Source organism: Panulirus ornatus, chromosome 8 (genome assembly GCF_036320965.1).
Source record: "Panulirus ornatus isolate Po-2019 chromosome 8, ASM3632096v1, whole genome shotgun sequence".
NCBI lineage: Eukaryota > Metazoa > Arthropoda > Malacostraca > Decapoda > Palinuridae > Panulirus > Panulirus ornatus.
In genome coordinates this window covers 36,678,786-36,688,785 of record NC_092231.1, presented here as the reverse complement: position 1 = coordinate 36,688,785, position 10,000 = coordinate 36,678,786, and the positions used below count along the sequence as shown (strand labels likewise).

Here is a 10,000-nt window from a genome sequence, read left to right as displayed (position 1 = left end):
TGTTTGACAACATGACATTCGTTCCTGCCCTTGCCAAGCATAGCAATGACAGGTGTTCCTGTCAAGATTAACACTACCTCCGGCCCCCTCAAATCAGCTCTGACATTCGAGAGAGCCGGCGTCAGACAGGGAGAGTGGAGGAGCCACTTCACATTCACATAAAAAGCTGACATAACACTTCACAAGGCCTCAGGATCAGACGAAACACAAGAGACAGATGCACCAGCTGGGGACCATCAAGTGGGCCGGAGTTTCAAGGCATTTTACTCCTTATGGACCTGGTCATGAGCTTGTCTCTGGTTATTTGATAATATATATATATATATATATATATATATATATATATATATATATATATATATATATATATATATATATACCGGTTGGTAATAACGTATATGATCTTAGCATGTTGCTTCATTTAAGCGTTTTACTACATTTTTCAGAATCATACATGGAGTCTTTCCATTAATCAACAGCATTGTAATACTACTTAAAGTTCCTGGTCTCTCCTACCCACATGTTAAAGAGTGTCCAGTCCTGTACTAACGTCTAGTTTTGTGACAGAGGATTTATTCGTCAATGACCACATAGCTGTAATTCTCCCTCCGCTGGTCGAGTGAGTATTTGCCTGTACCAGGTGAGTGCATGACTCCCGTTTCTTATCACCTCGCTACGTGAGTCCAGTTTTCTCAGATGAGGAGGGGGGAAAAAAAAGGGGAAGGTAAATCTGAAGTTCACATGACCACAACAGCAGACTCCGTTGCTCGCCCGGCACGCCTTCAGACGAGGACGTGGGACTGCCTGCCCGGCCCTGCAGGAGGCCACTCCCGCAGGCTAGGCACTGTGCCTCCTGGCATCTATGGGCTACCGCGCCAGAAGAGGGCCCCACAGGTGGAAGAGGCTAGGACCCCACTGCCCAGCAGCTCTCTGGGGTGGCTATGGGAGGGGGAAAGGGGGCCACAGCGCCACGGGGATATATCGACAGTGCCACCAGGTCACACTACCAGGTCAGAAGTGACACGAGAGCGAGGATGTGTACGGGAGGAGCAGGGCGGCGGCGGGAAGAGCGCGGGTACCCGTCCGCCAGGCTCGACGCCCGGCCGCTAAGTGAAGATCCCGCCAACTCTCTACCCTGCCTCACGCCCAAGCCTCTCTCTCTCCTCCTACCTCCCTCCACACGACTCTGCCGCCTCTCAGAACACCTCATCATCCTCATTCTTTATACATTTCCAGAATCCAATCCTCACCTTTATATATTAGTCGGATAAATACCACGTACTGAGGGACGGAGGTGTTCAAAACCGTCCCTTCCTCGAGCGGGGCCTCTACTGCGCATGCGTCGGCCGGAAATCTAGCGGGAAACGTAAACAAACCGAACCTGAGCGACTCTCTTAAGTACAGCGACTTTATTCTACGTTTCTGAAGGTTTTATTTCGGTTTCCAACCTCAGGCCCCGCTGGCTCAGCAGGCTCGGGGAAATATCAGAAATGACAGAGCGTGGATTAAAGCGTATGAAGGCGTTGTCGCTGCGAGAACCTGACGAAGGTGACCACACTCCATCTTCTTCAACGCCCGCGCGCGCCCCAACGTGATAACCAAATACCACATTTGATCCCAGAGTCCCACATTATTCCCGGGATGACCCGTGTTCGTCCCCAGGTATCCCAGTTCACAGTACTACCACCATTCCCAGTCCCCAAGTCATCATCATTCCCAGTCCCCAAGTCATCATCATTCCCAGTCCCCAGTTCCACCATCATTCCCAGTCCCCAAGCCATCATCATTCCCAGTCTCCAAGCCATCATCATTCCCAGTCCCCAATTCCACCATCATTCCCAGTCCCCAAGTCATCATCATTCCCAGTCCCCAATTCCACCATCATTCCCAGTCCCCAACCAATCATCCCCAGTCCCCAAGCCATCATCATTCCCAGTCCCCAGTTCCACCATCATTCCCAGTCCCCAGTTCCACCATCATTCCCAGTCCCCAAGTCATCATCATTCCCAGTCCCCAAGCCATCATCATTCCCAGTCCCCAGTTCCACCATCATTCCCAGTCCCCAAGCCATCATCATTCCCAGTCCCCAAGCCATCATTCCCAGTCCCCAAGTCATCATCATTCCCAGTCCCCAGTACCACAACCATTACCAGTCCCCAAGTCATCATCATTCCCAGTCCCCAGTTCCACCATCATTCCCAGTCCCCAAGTCATCATCATTCCCAGTCCCCAGTTCCACCATCATTCCCAGTCCCCAGTCCCTCCGTCATTCCCTAAACCAACCATCATTCCAAGTTCCCAATTCTATCATTCCCAGTCCCCACACTTCCCTCAGACCTGATTCCCTCCCAGTGTTCACCAGTTCACCCAGTCCTCATCCTTTCCGGTTAGGATTCCTTTATTCCTCGTATCCTTTACATCAATTATATATCCCATGTATTATACATCGCATGAGTCACATGAAAGCGGTTTCCACTAGTGTCCCCTCCCACACAGAAAACGAGATTTCACCCAAGGAAGAAAATCATTTATTTGGCGTGACCCACGACAGCTTGAAGGAGAAATTATAGATATATATATATATATATATATATATATATATATATATATATATATATATATATATATATATATATATATATTTTTTTTTTTTTTTTTTTTGCTTTGTCGCTGTCTCCCGCGTTTGCGAGGTAGCGCAAGGAAACAGACGAAAGAAATGGCCCAACCCACCCCCATACACATGTATATACATACGTCCACACACGCAAATATACATACCTACACAGCTTTCCATGGTTTACCCCAGACGCTTCACATGCCCTGATTCAATCCACTGACAGCACGTCAACCCCGGTATACCACATCGATCCAATTCACTCTATTCCTTGCCCTCCTTTCACCCTCTTGCATGTTCAGGCCCCGATCACACAAAATCTTTTTCACTCCATCTTTCCACCTCCAATTAGGTCTCCCACTTCTCCTCGTTCCCTCCACCTCCGACACATATATCCTCTTGGTCAATCTTTCCTCACTCATTCTCTCCATGTGCCCAAACCATTTCAAAACACCCTCTTCTGCTCTCTCAACCACGCTCTTTTTATTTCCACACATATCTCGTACCCTTACGTTACTTACTCGATCAAACCACCTCACACCACACATTGTCCTCAAACATCTCATTTCCAGCACATCCACCCTCCTGCTCACAACTCTATCCACAGCCCACGCCTGGCAACCATACAACATTGTTGGAACCACTATTCCTTCAAACATACCCATTTTTGCTTTCCGACATAATGTTCTCGACTTCCACACATTCTTCAAGGCTCCCAGGATTTTCGCCCCCTCCCCCACCCTATGATCCATTTCCACTTCCATGGTTCCATCCGCTGCCAGATCCACTCCCAGATATCTAAAACACTTTACTTCCTCCAGTTTTTCTCCATTCAAACTTACCTCCCAATTGACTTGACCCTCAACCCTACTGTACCTAATAACCTTGCTCTTATTCACATTTACTCTTAACTTTCTTCTTTCACACACTTTACCAAACTCAGTCACCAGCTTCTGCAGTTTCTCACATGAATCAGCCACCAGCGCTGTATCATCAGCGAACAACAACTGACTCACTTTCCAAGCTCTCTCATCCCCAACAGACTTCATACTTTCCCCTCTTTCCAAAACTCTTGCATTCACCTCCCTAACAACCCCATCCATAAACAAATTAAACAACAATGGAGACATCACACACCCCTGCCGCAAACCTACATTCACTGAGAACCAATCACTTTCCTCTCTTCCTACACGTACACAAGCCTTACATCCTCGATAAAAACTTTTCACTGCTTCTAACAACTTTCCTCCAACACCATATATTCTTAATACCTTCCACAGAGCATCTCTATCAACTCTATCATATGCCTTCTCCAGATCCATAAATGCTACATACAAATCCATTTGCTTTTCTAAGTATTTCTTACATGCATTCTTCAAAGCAAACACCTGATCCACACATCCTCTACCACTTCTGAAACCACACTGCTCTTCCCCAATCTGATGCTCTGTACCTGCCTTCACCCTCTCAATCAATACCCTCCCATATAATTTACCAGGAATACTCAACAAACTTATACCTCTGTAATTTGAGCACTCACTCTTATCCCCTTTGCCTTTGTACAATGGCACTATGCACGCATTCCGCCAATCCTCAGGCACCTCACCATGAGTCATACATATATTAAATAACCTTACCAACCAGTCAACAATACAGTCACCCCCTTTTTTAATAAATTCCACTGCAATACCATCCAAACCTGCTGCCTTGCCGGCTTTCATCTTCCGCAAAGCTTTTACTACCTCTTCTCTGTTTACCAAATCATTTTCCCTAACCCTCTCACTTTGCACACCACCTCGACCAAAACACCCTATATCTGCCACTCTATCATTAAACACTTTCAACAAACCTTCAAAATACTCACTCCATCTCCTTCTCACATCACCACTACTTGTTATCATCTCCCCATTTGCGCCCTTCACTGAAGTTCCCATTTGCTCCCTTGTCTTACGCACTTTATTTACCTCCTTCCAGAACATTTTTATTCTCCCTAAAATTTAATGATACTCTCTCACCCCAACTCTCATTTGCCCTCTTTTTCACCTCTTGCATATATATATATATATATATATATATATATATATATATATATATATATATATATATATATATATATATATATATATATACACATATATATATATATATATATATATATATATATATATATATATATATATATATATATATATATATATATGTATATATATATATATATATATATATATATATATATTCCATTGTTGACTCATCAATAAAGTCACAGTACTGGTGGGACTAACGAACAAAACAATGCTTAATAAGTCATACAATTCCCGAAACCACTTTCCTCAAGAACCTTAAAAGTTATCATAGAAAACGAGGACAAAAAGAAAATAATCCGGGTCGCTTTCGACTTCGATGTGGCCCAAGAGCTCGTCAGTAGCGCCCTCAGCCAGATCGATGTCTCTCTGAAGTCATGCGAGATGGTCCTCGTCATGTACTTAAATGCCCTCCTTCGTCCCATAATGTTACATGCACATTACCTCTCAGAGAGGTACTGATACACGAACCACATGTCCCACGTCATCATCTGCCTGGGGACCACTGAAGCCTAAACTCCAACTTGTTGTGATCTGTTAACCAGTAATGTTACCCGAGTGATCTTGTGACGAAACGTGGTGTTAAAGATGAGGTTAACATGTGATGTTAAATTAACCCAAATCGGTCCAATAACATGTAAAGAAATGTGAAGTAAACAAGGTGTTGGATTAACTAACGGAAGGCATTTAAACTCATCAAAAACAGCTTAATTAGGGATAATCAAATCATATTACGCCTTCTGACTCAACATAAACATGTTAAATCAATCAAATGATCTACATTAACTTGATCAGGAATTCCCACACGACAGAAACAACTTGACTATAAACATTAACATGGTTTGTTCCAACTTACCAGTCACCATGTTCACACAGATGCCAGCATAGTCTCACCTGCAGAAGAGAGCAATACAAACATTAGTCACCTTGACCCACGACACACACACACACACACACACACACACACACACACACACACACACACACACACACAAACACACACACACACCAGATCAGTCCTACGCTACCTTGAAATTGAGGATGGACCAGCACATGGTACAAAGGTGCCCTCAAAAAATCACTCCATGTATGCTCAGTAAAATATCAAACCTCTTACTAGTTTCGCTACATTTTTCATTGTACATTCCTCTTACCCTGAAAATCTATGATAGACATAACTAATGTGAAATAAAAGAATTTAATAAAATATTTTTCCCTTTTTGATGGCTGCACCAGATGACCCTCTCACCAAGCGCCTGCCAGAAATATAATCAACACATCATGATTGTTTTTATGTATATATTTCACGGGAGAGCCTTATATACATTGCTGTATGACCTCCAACATACACACACACACACACACACACACATATATATTTTTTTCTTTCTTTCTTTTAAACTATTTGCCATTTCCCGCGTTAGCGAGGTAGCGTTAAGAACAGAGGACTGGGCCTTTGTGGAATATCCTCATATATATATATATATATATATATATATATATATATATATATATATATATATATATATATATATATATATATAATCATACTTTGTCGCTGTCTCCCGCATTAGCGAGATAGCGCAAGGAAACAGACGAAAGAATGGCCCAACACACCCACATACACATGCATATACATGCACGTCCACACACGTACATATACATACCTATACATTTCAACGTATACATAAATATACATACACAGACATAAACATATATGAACATGTGCATAATTCATACTTGCTGCCTTTAGTCATTCCCGTCGCCACCTCGCCACACATGTAATGACACCCCCCGCCCTCGCCCTGCACGCGCGCGAGGTAGCGCTAGGAAAAGACAACAAAGGCCTCATTGGTTCACACTCAGTCTCTAGCTGTCATGTATAATGCACCGAAACCACAGCTTCCTTTCTACATCCAGGCCCCACAAAACTTTCCATGGTTTACCACAGACGTTTCACATGCCCTGGTTCAAACCATTGACAGCACGTCGACCCCGGTATACCACATCGTTCCAATTAACTCTATTCCTTGCCCACCTTTCATCCTCCTGAATGTTCTGGTCCCGATCGCTCAAAATCTTTTTCACTCCATCCTTCCACCTCCAATTGGGTCTCCCACTTCTCGTTTCCTCCACCTCTGACACATATATCCTCTTGGTCAATCCTTCTTCACTCATTCTCTCTATGTGACCAAACCATTTCAAAACACTCTCTTTGCTCTCTCAACCACACTCTTATCATTACCACACATCTCTCTTTCTTTTTCATTACTGACTCGATCAAACCACCTCACACCACACATTGTCCTCAAACATCTCATTTCCAGCACATCCATCCTCCTGCGCACAACTCTATCTATAGCCCACGCCTCGCAACCATATAACATTGTTGGAACCACTATTCCTTCAAACATACCCATTTTTGCTTTCCTAAGTATTTCTTACATGCATTCTCAAGAGCAAACAACCTGACCACACATCCTCTACCACTCCTGAAACACACTGCTCTTCCCCAATCTGATGCTCTGTACCCGGCTTCTCACCCTCTCAATCAATACCCTCGCCATATAATTTACCAAGGAATACTCAACAAACTTATACCTGTAATTTGAGCACTCACTCTTATCCCCTTTGGTTGCCTTTACAATGGCACTATGCACGCATTCCCCGCCAATCCTCAGGCACCTCACCATGAGTCATACATATATAAATAACCTTACCGAACCAGTCAACAATACAAGTCACCCCCTTTTTTAATAAATTTCCACTGCAATAACCATCCAAACCTGCGGGCCATTGCCGGCTTTCATCTTCGCAAAGCTTTTACTAACTCTTCTCTGTTTACCAATTCATTTTCCCTAACCCTCTCACTTTGCACAAAGCCAACCTCGACCAAAACACCCTATATCTGCCACTCTATCATTAACAAACTTTTCAACAAACCTTAAAAATACTCCACGCCATCACCTTCTACATCACCACTACTTTTTATCATCTCCCCATTTGCGCCCCTTCAACTGAGTTCCCATTTTGCCCCCCTTGTCTTACGAGCACTTTATTTACCTCCTTCCATAACATTTTTATTCCTCCCTAAAATTAAGGATACTCTCGTCACCACAACCCTCTCAATTTTGCCCTCTTTTTCACCTCTTGAAATATATATATATATATATATATAATAATAGAAGATATATATATATTATATATATTTTAAAATATATATATATATATATATACACATATATATATTTTATTAGTATATATATATATATATATATATATATATATATATATATATATATATATATGTATATATATAATATATATATATTAATTATATATATATTGACCATTTGTTGACTCATCAATAAAGTCACAGTAACTGTGGACTAACGAACAAAACAATGCTTAATAAGTAATATTACAATTCCCGAAACCATTTTTCCTCAAGAACCTTACAAGTTATCATAGAAAACGAGGACAAAAAGAAAATAATCCGGGTCGCTTTCGACTCGATGTGGCCCGAACAAGAGCTCGTCAGTAGCGCCCTCAGGCACCAATCGATGTCTCTCTGAAGTCATTGCGAATAAGGTCCTCGTCAGTACTTAAATGCCCTTCCTTCTCCCATAATGTTACAATGCACCTTTACCTCTCAGAGAGGTACTGATACAAACGAACCACATGTCCCACGTCATTCATCTGCCTGGGGACCACTGATGCCTAAACTCCAATTTTGTTGTGATCCTGTTAACCAGTAATGTTACCCGAGTGATCTTTGTCGAAAACGTGTGTTAAAGATGAGGTTAACATGTGATGTTAAATTAACCCAAAACGGTCCAATAACACGTAAAGAAAATGTGAATTTAAAGCAGGTGTGGGATAACTAACGGAAGGCATTTAAACTCATCAAAAACAGCTAATTAGGGATAATCAAATCAATTTACCCTTCTGACTCAACAAAAAACATGTTATAAAAATCAATCATATGATCTACATTAACTTGCTCAGAATTCCCACGACAGAACAACTTGACTATGAAACATTAACATGGTTTGTTCCAACTTACCATCACCATTGTTCACACATATGCAAGCATAGTCTCACCTCAGAAGAGAGGCAATACAAACATTAGTCACCTTGACCCTCGACACACACCAAACACACACACACACACACACACACACACACACACACACACACACACAAACTCACACACACACAACCACATATCAGTCCTAGACGAACGCTACTACCTTGAAATTGGAGGATGGACCAGCACATGGTACAAAGGTCCCCTCAAAAAATCACTCCATGTATGCTCATAAAATACAAAACTCTTACTAGTGTTCGCTACATTTTTTTATTGTACATTCCTCATCCCTGAAAATCTATGATAGACATAAACAATGTGAAATAAAAGAATTTAATAAAATATTTTTCTCCCTTTTTGATGGTGCCACCAGATGACCCTCTCCACCAAAGCGGCCTGCCAGAAATATAATCAACACATCATTATTGTTTTTATGTATAATATTTCACGGGAAAGAGCTTAATACTTTGTCATGGTAAGTTGACCTCCAACATAACACACACAACACACACACACACACAATATATATTTTTTTTTTTCTTTCTTTTAAAACTATTTCCATTTCCCTCGTAAGCGAGGTAGCGTTAAGAACAGAGGACTGGGCCTTTTTGGAAATATCCTCATACATATAATATATAAAAATATATATATATATATATAATTATATATATAAATATAATATATATTAAATATATAATCATACTTTGTCGCTGTCTCCCGCATTAGCGAGATAGCGCAAGGAACAGACGAAAGAATGGCCCAACACACCCACATTACCACAGGCATATACATTCACGTCCACACACGTACAATATACATAACATTATAACATGTTCCAACGTCTACATAAATAACATACACAGACATAAACATATATGAACATGTGGCTTAATCATACTTGCTGCCTAGTCATTTCCGTCGCGCACGCTCGCCTCACATGTAATGACACCCCCCGCCCTCGCCCTGCACGCGCGCGAGTAGCGGCTAGGAAAAGAAACAAAGGCCTCATTGGTTCACACTTGCTTTCCCCTCTACTGTCCATGTAACATGCACCGAAACCACAGCTTCCTTTCTACATCCAGAGACCCACAAAAAATTTCCATGGTTTACCACAGACGTTTCACAGCCCTGGTTCAAACCATTGACAGCACGTCGACCCCGGTAATACCACATCGTTCCAAATAACTCTATCCTTGCCCCCCTTTCATCCACCGA

At 42.0% G+C, this 10,000-nt stretch overlaps 1 protein-coding gene across 6 annotated transcripts in view; it reads right to left on the bottom strand.

Annotated features, from left to right (window-relative positions):
• The window catches only part of LOC139749902 (tetratricopeptide repeat protein 28), a 655,954-nt gene that overhangs the window by 289,124 nt on the left and 356,830 nt on the right, over positions 1 to 10,000 (bottom strand). The window contains exon 1 of one of the 6 annotated variants that reach the window (XM_071664303.1): positions 1,008 to 1,722. The exons of the other annotated variants lie outside the window; for them this stretch is intronic. The gene's annotated coding sequence lies outside the window, so the exon portion shown is untranslated. Of the gene's footprint in view, positions 1 to 1,007; positions 1,723 to 10,000 lie in introns of those variants that run through there. 6 annotated transcript variants of the gene reach the window in all.